Source organism: Zootoca vivipara, chromosome 1, assembly GCF_963506605.1.
Source record: "Zootoca vivipara chromosome 1, rZooViv1.1, whole genome shotgun sequence".
NCBI lineage: Eukaryota > Metazoa > Chordata > Lepidosauria > Squamata > Lacertidae > Zootoca > Zootoca vivipara.
Window position 1 is genome coordinate 23,029,668 of NC_083276.1, and position 12,025 is coordinate 23,041,692.

The window sequence follows — 12,025 nt, forward strand, 5'->3', positions numbered from 1 at the left end:
GAAAATAATAATAATAAGAGACATTCCACCTTGTTGTTGTTGTCGCTGCTGTTGTTGCTGCTGCTGCTGTTTTAATCTATGATCAGCAGCACCGGGAGCTCTCACTGCCAGGGTGTCTGTTGCTAAAAGGTGTACTGAATGTGAGATTGAGCACTGATGACAGAAGGAGGTGAAGAGCTGCGCCTAAGGAATTGATAGTAGCTGTAGCAAGTTGAATATTGGAGGTTAAGGCTGCCGCCCCATGTATGCCACTATTGAACTTAATGAGGTTTATGTCTGGGTAGACATTATCAGTAGCAGCAGCAATAGTGGGATCAAGCATTTTTGCCCTGCTCTTTAGTAAAAGGCTTCCAGAGTTCTATAGGCAGGTCTGCACTCAGGCTATGTATTCTAAAATACATGACACACAAGGGAAAAGGGATGGAGAGGGAGGAGGAAAAAGGCAAGTTAGGCCACTAGTTCTTATGACGACCACCTGGGAAGGAAACAGTTCAGGGCAGAGGTTTTCAACCTTTTTGAATCCATGCCTCCCTAGACCAACTACATTATTTCTGCAGCACCCCTGTGAGGCTCAGGGGCCCAGTTATGTCCCCCCTTGCCCTTTTCCAAACACCTTCCCTTGTGGAGTATTCCCTCAATCTCCTCTCCCCTCTCTTTGGTAATCCTCTGGACAGTCAGAGCTGCCGCTCCCGGTCTCTAAGCTGCCCCCTCTACCCCAAAGAGGGCTGCCTCCTCACACTGCCCCACAGGGTATGTTGCCTGCAGCATACCCTGACCATCATTTAAGGCACCCCAGGGTGCCACGGCACTCTGGTTGAAAACCTCTGGTTTAGGTAGCCTGAGGGTGGAATGGCTGCAGCTAGGTGATAGTTGGAGGGGGGACCCAAAGGCAACTGGTATCTGCAGAGGTAATGGGATAACTCTGGTTCCCATCTCTACTCTGTCCTGCAGCCTGATGGAGATGTATACGGGTTTGTTTACGCTGGCATATATAGGATTGTGCTGTTAATATCTGCTTTATCCTCCCAAACGTGCCCCTCCAATAAATTACACAATAATCTCTTTGATGTTTGTGTTGCTTCCTGTATCCCTCCCTGAGTTAGTCACCAATTATCTCTGGCCAAAAGGAACTAAATGTTTTGTAGCCTGACCCTGTAGAGCCACAACAGTGCAAGCCAAGCCTTTTGCTGCAGCAGAACAACAACAGCAATATCTTATCTCTGCCATGCATAGCTCGACCTTAAGTGGCACTCACAGTTTGGGAGGGCAGGAGAGAACAGTCAGGGGCAAAGGCATTTAAGAGGGTGCATGAATGGGTCCACACCAACTCGGCACATGAAGCTGCTGCAGGGCTTGGCTATGGTGTCCTTTATTGGCATAGTAGTTGTTTGTTTAGAACTAGTTGGCTACAGTGATTAAGAACCCGGTGAGATGGGAAGATCCCAGCTCCCCCATGGGAAGGACTCCTGCTGATCCTGGTTATAACAGAATATTGTCCCTGTGATTTTATTGATGTGCTTTTGTTACAGTATTTGTAAATCGCCGTGGAAGAATTTGTAATTAATTAACCTTCCCTCCACCACCTCAGTTGTTGCCAAGGCTTTTTTTCAGCCAGAACTCAGTTCCGGCACCTCTCAGGTGGGCACCATTGCCATTCTAAGAGAACAAGGGAAGTGTTCATGGAGAGTTGTGGCACCTCTTTTTCTAGAAAAATTGCATTGGTTGCCGATGTTATATAGATAACTGGACCACATGATTTCAACGGTGCCCTTCTACGGAGGCCTTTGCAGAGCTTGTGTTAAGATCAGGGTGGGAATTTTGTTAGAATAAAGTTATAAACAAACAAAAAAGCAGCCAGTCTCTGGTGGGGGGTCCTGGCCCCTTACGGGCCTGCTTCCATGGATAGAAGGTGCTTTTGGAGCCCTCCATTAATGGAAGGGATGGTGGTTTTCACTTATTTCCCCCCTTTCCACCAGTGTTAGAAACTGGGATAGAAAAGCTAGGAGCCAAATGGCTCCTGGGACCTGGGTTGTGGGCACCAAAACAGAGTGTCTAGTCGCTACTGGGTGGGTGGGGTTCAGCAACACTTTCTATTTATTACTTTGATATTACACAATTCACATAAGTGATACAGTATCACAGTTTTAACAGAAGTTGTTAATACATGTTTAATTTGGAGTTTACAGTAAAAAATATTGGTACTGTATGTCAGTTTTCAAAACACTCTAACCTTTATTGTTAAACTCTTTAACATATTGTCTATCCTTAACACATACTTCGAGGCTTCAAAGCACATATTGTTGTTGTTTAGTCGTTTAGTCGTGTCCGACTCTTCGTGACCCCATGGTGCACGCCAGGCACTCCTGTCTTCCACTGCCTCCCGCAGTTTGGTCAAACTCATGTTCAGTAATCCTTGAATGTCAGCCAGGCGCAAAAAAATTGCACCCAGACTTTTTGAGGTGCTCGCAAATGGAGAATCTAGGCGCAAAATGCACCTGGCGCCCTGCTTTCCACACCCTTGCTGTTCTGTGTCCCACCCACCCCCCATGATGGGTGGGGGAGAACGCCTTTGTAGAGGTTACCCTGAGCTCCTTGGAGGAAAGGCAGAATAAAAATGCAATAAAAGTATGTACAGCGCCACACACACCCTGCGACTGCAATCGCTCATGCTTGGGTTGGGTTACAGTCTAAAACATTTATTGCCCAGGTAGAAACTGAAAGCAAAATGTGTGCCATAAACATCAACCACTGCTAGAACCTTCACTTCGGCTGCCAAATCCAGGCCAAAGAGAGGAAGGAGTCTGAATAATGTTTCCAAAAGTGCTTCTGGCAATTTGGGACCAGGTTACCGGAAGATGATCTGCCCCTGTATAGACCTGTAAGACCACTTAGATTATCTGGGGGAAATTCTGTTTGTGGCATTGCACCCCACTGAATGCTGTATAGCAGGGACCCCAAACCAGGTGTTTTCTGTTATTGTCCCTGTATTATGGATGCCCTTCCCTCTGCCATACACGAAGTAACAACCATTAATTGCATCAGACATCTTGTAAAGACTTCTCTTTTAGCCCAGACTTTCCCTCACCCATAAGGTCAGACTCTATTTTATGCATTTGAATCCCCTGAATGCCTGTTTTATTTGTTTTTAATACGCTTTTATGCTGTTGTTTAGTTGATCTTGGGTTGTATTTTTGTTTTAATGATAGTTTTGTTTTTAAATGCACACCACATAAGAAAATTTACAGACACCAAGCAGTTTACAAATGCTTTTAACTAAACTAAGTCAGTCATTGGGAGAAGCACTTCTGGGTGCCGTTGCTGCCTTGCCCCTTAATTTTCCAGGTGAAATCAGATCGAAGAGGAGGTTTCTGAAGGACAATTCATTTTAGGGCTTTATAGGAACTGCCGTCTGCTATACCTGTCTTGGCAACTTCTCAGCTTTTTTATTTTAATGCTGTGAACTGTCCTTGGGGTGTACTTGAAGGTTGCTCAGAAACATCACCAGGTGCCAAATTGCAGTGAATACACTATTTATGTATGTGTTTACTTCAGGTGCTTCTATTCCACTTTTCATCACACAGTGACCAAAGCAGTTTCCAATTTATTAAGCCAGAACACCGTTTTATGAAAATTTATAAAATGCAGCTAAAATCATCAACAATTTAAATTATAACAAAAATAACTACTGCAGAACAACCCTCTCCCCCTCAACTCAGAGCAATCCAAATCTTACTTCAGACCAGCACTGAAGGAATTTCAGTGGCTGATGCCCAGACGCAATTTGAGGAAGTGCTTTTGACCTTCTCAAAGCCCTAACAAGCTTAGATTGGGCAGATTTTTGAGCTTATCTACTCCGATGTGAACCTCCTGGTGATCTTCTGATGATGCTTTGTAGTTGTTCCATGTGCCACCTCCTCCATGGATTTGGCCGATAGTGTCCTTGCACAAAGTTTTCAAGAAAAAACATGGGATATGAGTCTAAATCGCTGGAGAACAATAGCAGCCGGTTGGCCGTTGTGGGAAATGGAATGTCAGACTCAACAAGGCAGGTATGGGGAACGTTTGGCCCTCCAGATGTTGCCAAACTACAATTCCCATTGACCATGCTTGCAGAGCTGATACAGGTTGCAGTGCAGCAACATCTGGAAGGTCAGAGCTTCCTCACACCCGCAATAGGCTTCTTATCCACCAGGAATCTTAGATCATTTAAACCAACAGCTGGAGTGACCTTGATTGGAGTTGACGGTAGAAACGAGAGCTCATGCCTTGCACATGTAAGTTTCTAGGTTCAGTCCCTGACACCCACAATTAAAAAGGATCTTAGGAACATGGGAATCTTGTCAGTGCCTTGTACTGAATCTGACCATTGGGCTGGCTTTCCTCACCTGGAGATGCCACAGAGTTAACCCAGGACCATTTCCGTGCAAAACATCTCCTCTACCATTAAGCTGTAGGTTCTGCTATAACCTGGAAGAGTCTCTGCCAATCAGGCTTGCTGTCGCTGAATTGGCCAGTGACCTGACTTTGTGTTAAGCCAGCTCCTTATTCAAATCATGCTATTCTTTTATATCCAATGAGTTTAAAATCATTGGAACTGGGTTTCCTTCAGGCTTGGGTTTCATTAGTACAGTATTTCCTCACTCTCTCCCTCCGTAACTGATCCAACCTCTTCAGAGGGGTCTGAGTTAGAATTGATTAACGGATCTGATACGCTCTCATCAACAAGCTATAGGAGTGGCTTTCTCAGCACTGAAAGTAACTTTCCCACTTTAGATGGTTAAATTAATAAAGCAAGATAGATAGCATTATACCCAGGGGCTCTGGGTGTCAGCCACGCCCACTCTGATTAGATCTTGTGCTCCTTTTCTGCGCTGCTTAGAATTGTGGGTGGTGAACCTAGACCTATGTCTCCCTGTTTGTTTTTGATTGTTTGTTTTATGGTCCCCCTGAATATTCATTTCCTATGTCCCCCTTGTTTTATTTCTCTGTGTGTGCCAGAGGTGGGGAACCAGAGACCAAACACTGGCCTTCAGTACTCTCCTTGGGCCACACACCCCTCCCCAACCACATCTCAGACTAGCCATGCTTCACACCTTTCTTGCATGTCTTTGCCTGGCTAGAATGTGCCCTTAAACTTTGGATAATGATTTTTGCTGACCGGCTGGAGGATGGAGATGGGTCTGTGAGTGTGTGCAGAAACTTGGCTTCTGGCCAAAATGTACATTCATAGCTCTGCATGCTCCGGCCTCTGATCCCACACACCACTCACATGTAACCCCTTACAAGTTGCTTAGAAAGGATTGGTCCCTGCTCCTAGTGTACAGTCATACCTCGGGTTGCAAATGTTGCGGGTTGCACGTTTTCGGGTTGCGGGCCACACCGAACCCAGAAGTACCGGAATGGGTTACTTTCTGGTTTTGGCGCATGCGCAGAAGCACAAAATGATGTCATGCGCAGAATCGCCGAATCGCGCCACGTGCATGCGCAGACGCAGTGCTGCGGGTTACAAATACTGCGGGTTGCAAACGCGCTTCCCGAACGGATCACGTTTGCAACCCAAGGTATGACTGTACTCATTTAAGTAGCTGCATCATGTAACCTAGAAAAATAGACTCTTGTTCACACAAGTTTATGTCAATGAAAATGCAACAGCTTTTAAGATGCTACAGGCAGTCTTACTATAAGAAGGCACAATTTGTTTCTTTTTAAACATTCCTATCTTGAATTTTCCTTAACTGGGTATAAAAAGAATAAATTACGAAAGGTGCTAAAAATAAAATTGTCATACTTTCCCTTCTCTCATTTGGAAAACTCGAGCAGTCTTTGGCATTTTAAGCAATTTCTAGTTAAGATTCTGGGATATTGGATTACCTCCTGATTGGTAAAGCACTTCATTTCTCTTTTACTGATATTGCTAATGCTTGTGCCGTTGCACAAAGGGGCTTCTGGGAAGCTGTTAAAAGACGCAATTTGATGTTGAAATAATTTGACCAAATGCTGGCTGTCAGTTCTTCAATAATGGACGTGCTTATCTATATAACTTTGTGTGTATATAGGAGAAACATTCAGCCTGTCCAAATTGTCTTGTGCTGGAAACTTGCATAACTAGTTTTCAGAAACAATTAGTGTCTCCAAAGGAGGAGCAGGTTAGCATTTTGTAAGAAGTTGCAAAGTGAAATTGTGGTTTTAGGTGTGCAGATGCTATCTTCAAAGGAAAGTTGTGTGGCAGCATTCCATCACCTCCCCCAAAGCTCCAAAAGACCGACACCTTTGGCTCCATAGCTCAGTGACTGAAATTAATAAACTACACGCGGAATGACTTTTAATTCCCCCAATATTAAGATGCCTCTAGGGGGCTGGATTAGTGGAAGGAATTACAAGGTTTATACAGCTCTGCTGGCAGGATCCCGTGGAGGCAAATTGACCCACTGTTTGTGTCTTTCAAACCTTGCAGAGAAACAAATATTGAAGTTTGTCGCCGACTGTTCCAGAGCTCATTCTGCTGAATACTTAGCTGCCATGCATTGTGTTCTATTATAGTTCTCTGCGACATTTTGGAGCAGCAACAGCATCAGAACACAGGACTCTGCCACATGCTGGACTGTATTGAACACTATAGCTCTGCTCATGCAACAGACATCTGTGTATCCTCTCCCTCTTTGTCCCTTCCAGTGCCCCACATACCCTTAAAACCAGCTCCGTAGGGCTGCAGGATCCTTCAGAGCAGAATTGAGGGCGTGTGGGGAAAGGGTATATGAAAGTCCCATTGCACAAGTGGATTTTCAATCATGTAGCATTGGATGCAAACCACTGAATTTTACCAACCTGGTGCCCTCCAGATGTTTTGGACTACAACTTCCATCAGCCCCATCCAGAACTTCTGCAGCTCCTTGAGCTGCTTGGAAGTGTAGTCATTAACCTTTGGAAGGCACCAATTTGGGAAACCACGGTCTAAACAAGAGGCATACATTCCCTAGTGAGCAACCTTCTGTGTGCCTGCATATCGGTGGTGGAAACAAGTGAGTCAGGAGCAATGGGTGCAATTTTTGTACAGTAAGCTATATTCTAGCCACCCAAATTCAAAGGTTTCTACACACAGCACAGAGCACCCAAAATTGGGAGACATACTAAAGGTAACCAAAGCAAAGTTACGCAGCAGCAGCAGCAGCAGCAAGGAAAAGCTCTTGGAACAAAAAACCCCCAACTTCGTAGGGAAAAAAATACATAACTGCAGATCTCTTGGGGAAAGAGAATGCCATCCGTTGTGTGAGAACTGGAAGATGGGACGCGTTTTTAAGTGTTGCTACCTCTCCTGAGCCTCATAAGGGGGCAGGCACATGACTTAGAAATTGAACCAATAGAACAAAAGTCCACCCACATTGTCATTCTGAACTTACACTGTAAATAAAGCAAAGTTATATGATTGCATTTTCCTTAGCAGCTGATGCCGTTGCTGAAGTCAACACTTTTTAAAGTTAACTTCTGGGGAAAACACGTTTGCAGTGTTTGTAATGTATCCCCACAGAATGTACCGGTATATCCTTCCTATAAAAAGTGTTTGCAGAAGCTGACTTCTCTTTGTAAATTTCTGGTGTCCCAAGGTTCATTTTCTTTCCTCAGAACAAATTCTTTCGGTTGTAAAAAGAAAAGAAAAGGAAACATGTTTGCACTTAACAAGGAAATGGGAAAATCTTTCAGCTTTCCTTTCAGAAAAAGAAACAGCATTTTGCATCATCCCACATAATTCAAAATGTATGCTATCAAAGTAAGTGCCAATACATAATAGTTTGGGTGAAATGCACTGTATTCATCTTTTCTCATATCCGTATCATAGCTCTTAAATCTCAAAGGTTGGCTTGGTGGAGACAGTAATAATAGTTGTAAAAGGCTTTCTTTGCTGAGTTTGGCAGTGTTTTCCTTTAGCCCCTTCCCACCCCACAAATCAAACAAAATGATCTTGGGGTTAGAGGACGTTCTCTTCAATTTGGCTGTTTTTGTACATGTAGACAAAAGGCGGCCAGGGTGGCGGACATGACATAGACGCTTAGAAAATTAGGCACGGTGCAGTATTTGTTTGTTTGTTTGTTTGTTTAGATTCATGGTTAGAGGGATGTCGCGCCTCCCCCCCCCAATGTTTCAACTCTGAATCATCCATTTGAGGATTAAGGGCAGAAAATGTATAGCGAGCTCATGGAATTCCTTGCCACAAGATGTTGTGATAGCCGCTAGTCTTCGATAGGCTTAGGTGGAAATGTATGGAAGGCTGACCTACTAATGGGAATCTTCCAAGTCCTACTTTAGGAAACAGGATGCTGGACTGATCTAACTGGGCTGCTTTTCCTCTTCTTCTTTCAGCTTAGTTTGGAATAAAAAGCCTTTGTTTCATTTTGATGCTTTCCCCCACTCCAACTTCTGAATTTGGTGAATTGATCAGCTTCTAAGATAAAGTATTCTTAAAAACTTCTGAGTTGCTCCTTAAGCTGCTAGCTGCATTCGTGTGCTGAGTCTCAAAGCCAGCTCACTCAAGATTATATCCTGTACCAGGCATAGGCAAACTCGGCGCTCCAGATGTTTTGGGACTACAATTCCCATCATCCCTGACCACTGGGTCCTGTTAGCTAGGGATGATGGGAGTTGTAGTCCCAAAACATCTGGAGCGCCGAGTTTGCCTATGCCTGTCCTATATGGATACAGTTTTTGTGTTGAAAAGCCATGTGTGGAGACACAACTTTTAGTTCTGAAGACCACAATATATATGTGGTGTGTGTACATAGTTCTTGCACGCCACGGGCTAGGAACATTTTTCAGCCTACAGGACACATTCCTTCATCTGCAATCTTCTAGGTGCCATGTGGTATAATAGCCTGCATTTGAAGCATGCAGAAGTCAGAGGTTTCCACACCCTTACCTGTTCATCCTCAAATCAGGCAATGTCATAGCTCAAGGACACATTTTCGCCTAGCAAAAGCATTAAAGGAGTGCATGTAGCAGAAGTTCTGAGTGGCACCCAAGGGCCAGGTCGGCTCCCAAGTGCCAAATTCGGGTCCTACCACTGAAGTTGCATTTCTCTCTCCTATGCAAGGAGGATATGCTTGGGGTACGGGGAACCTATTTCACACGAAGCCCAACCTCTTGACTAAAGAACACTTGGGTTTTATTTACTTCTGTAGATACCCTGTGCTTTTGAAACATACATGAATAATATCACTTGCGCATTGGAAAGAGCAGTTTTGTACTTGCTAATGCTTCCTTTTTATAGCGCCAAGGAATGGAAAGCTGTTTACTAGTAAATTAATAGTTTTAAGTGTCTGAAGGACCACCATCTGGAAATTTAGTTGGATCACTTATATTTTGCAGCTTGTGGTTGTAATAATTTTCTATATAAGCAAAATGTTTCAAAGCCTACAGGGCGAGGTGCTAATTTAGTCTCCACTATTGGTTATAATTTTGAAAGTGGGTGTAATTTACACCCTCTCTTTTTAGAACATTTATCCTGCTTTTTCAATTGGGGGCACTGGTCAAAATATGTTGTTTTTCTGGCTTCAATAAAGTTAATGGATTTTAACTGTGACATTTTCCTTGTTTGAAGTGTTGCTGTGGGACTGAAATTCTTAGAACAACCCCCAAGATCATCACTATGGTAACTGGTGTGTGTGTCGAAGAAACAAACAGTTCTGTTCTTTTCCCAAAAATCCTAGTCCTATGAAGAACACAACTATGAATTTCTATTTTATTTATTTTTGTTTGCATCCCTTCATACCACACCAATGGGCTCACAGAGCAGCTTTCCACAGCTAGCTGTATGAACAAAACCCATTTAAACAAAAACATGTGTCAATTAAATATATTAAATAAAAATATTAAATATTTTCCAAACGCCAAAGGTACACAGAAGTTGAGATTAAGGGACTTTCTGCATTTATAGTGGAACCGTTGCTATTTCTTTCAAGTTTTGGGGGCACGTTGCCACACAGGGCCAGTATCGTTCCGCTAGTATTCGGGAATAATGTATTCAAAAATGTTTCGGGAGCTTGTAATCAAATGGGCAGCCCGTTTTTGCACTAATGAAGTTATTGAGCAGCCTTCAGCATGAAAGAAAACCATTTACAACAGTGATCAATAACGAAATCCTTAACAACACGTGTGCTTGTGTTTCAAACTGCAAAAGTTGGTGTCCAGCCTGGAGGTTACCAAACCCCTTTTGTGTCGGGACCAGGCTGTCATCACCTTGAAGCTGGTACTAAATGTTAGTGGCTGCTCCTTGAGACTCCTTGAATAATGCTGAGTAGATCAGTTGCCTCAAGTTTATGCACTATCCAGAACCAGGGGAGCAGCCAACCCCAACCCCAAGACCAAACACACAAATACGCACCTCTGCTTCTTGCCTGAATTGAACTTGACCTTTATTAATTCAGGCTAATCTAGTTCACCACTGTCCCTCAGGCACTTCTTGAGAGTTTCCATCATTGCATTGGATCGTGTAGAACAGGGGCTGGCAAAGTTTTTGTGGCTTGGGCCGGTTCACGGTCCTGCAGACGCTGCAGTGGGACGGAGTGCGTGCACGCATGCATGCACAAACACTATTTCCGGCACTCCTTCTGGTGCGAAGCAGGCGTGCGCAGCTTCCCATTGGCTGCAGGAGCTTCTTGCAGCCAATGGGAAGCCGGCCAGCATCGCGGAAGGCAGTCCCTGCTCTGCTCCATGCTGGTTTAGCACGGAAGCCGACCAAGCAGGCGGCGGGGGTTCATGGGCTGGTTAAACGACCCCCATGGGCTGCTTGTGGCCCATGGGCCTTAGGTTGCCGACCCCTGGTGTAGAAACTTAAAATACTACAAGCGTTGGTGGGGGGGGGTCCTCAGCATATTGTTGGCTCCTCACCTCAGATTTGGCTCTCCCTGGTTTTAGTCAGATGCTCCAACCCAGGCAGTCGAAACCTTTGGTCCACAGTCTAACGTGGCCTCTCAATCCAGCTCAATCTTCTTTCTTTTCCAGTCTGGCCAGATCATTGCATTCCCTGTCTGTGCTCACTTGAGAGAGTGGAGCCCCAGAAGCAGGGAAGGGGGGGTTGTAGCCTTGCCCTCTTTGGGTCCACCTGCTGTGCGGGTGGTGCTGCGGTCTAAACCACTGACCCTCTTGCGCTTGCCAATCAGAAGGTTGGCAGTTCAAATCCCCACGACGGGGTGAGCTCTGTCCCAGCTCCTGCCAACCTAGCAGTTCGAAAGCACACCAGCCCAAGTAGATATATAGGTAACTCTGTGGTGGGAAGGTAAACGGTGTTTCTGTGCGCTATGCTTTCCGTCATGGTGTTCCGTTGCGCCAGAAGCGGTTTTGTCATGCTGGCCACGTGACCTGGAAAGATGTCTGTGGACAAACGCCAGCTCCCTTGGCCTGAAGCAAGATGAGCCCAACACCACATAGTTGCCTTTGACTGAACTTAACCGTTCAGGGGTCCTTTACCTTTACCTTTTTTATTATGTAGTAACTTGAGCCATTTTCTCCTGAAAGAATTTGACACTTGGGGCGGGGTTTCCCACCCCTGTTCTCACCACTGCACAGAGATGCTTTTCAAAGGGGGTAGGCTATCCCCTTCTCTGAAGGGAGAGACTTTGATAATAACCCCTTTGCCAATACTGTACTGGCTGTCCATTTTGGGTTTCCGTTTGAGCACTAGTAGATAGTGCCAGTCTGGGACTGGAGAGGTCCAGGCTGAAATTCCCCACTCAGCCATGAAGTTCATTGGGTGGCCTTTGGCCGTAGAACCCTAGAATTGTAGAGTTGGAAGGGACCCCAAGGGCCATCTAGTCCAAACCCCTGCAGTGCAGAAATAGTCTTGCCCAACGTGGGACTCGAACCCTCAGAGTCAGAGCCTCATGTTCCATCCCAGCACCAGTCACTGTTGTCATAAATCTAGCCTACCTCTTAAGGTTGTTGTAAAATTAAATGGGGAGAAATGTGAACACAGCTTGCTATATTTGGAGGAAAGGCTGGATATTAAATGTACTGAATAAATAGCTGAAAGAAGGAG

General features: G+C 44.8%; 1 protein-coding gene across 4 annotated transcripts in view; it reads left to right on the forward strand.

Annotated features, from left to right (window-relative positions):
* The window catches only part of FOXN3 (forkhead box N3), a 164,615-nt gene that overhangs the window by 63,051 nt on the left and 89,539 nt on the right, over positions 1–12,025 (forward strand). The gene's annotated exons all lie outside the window — the stretch shown is intronic.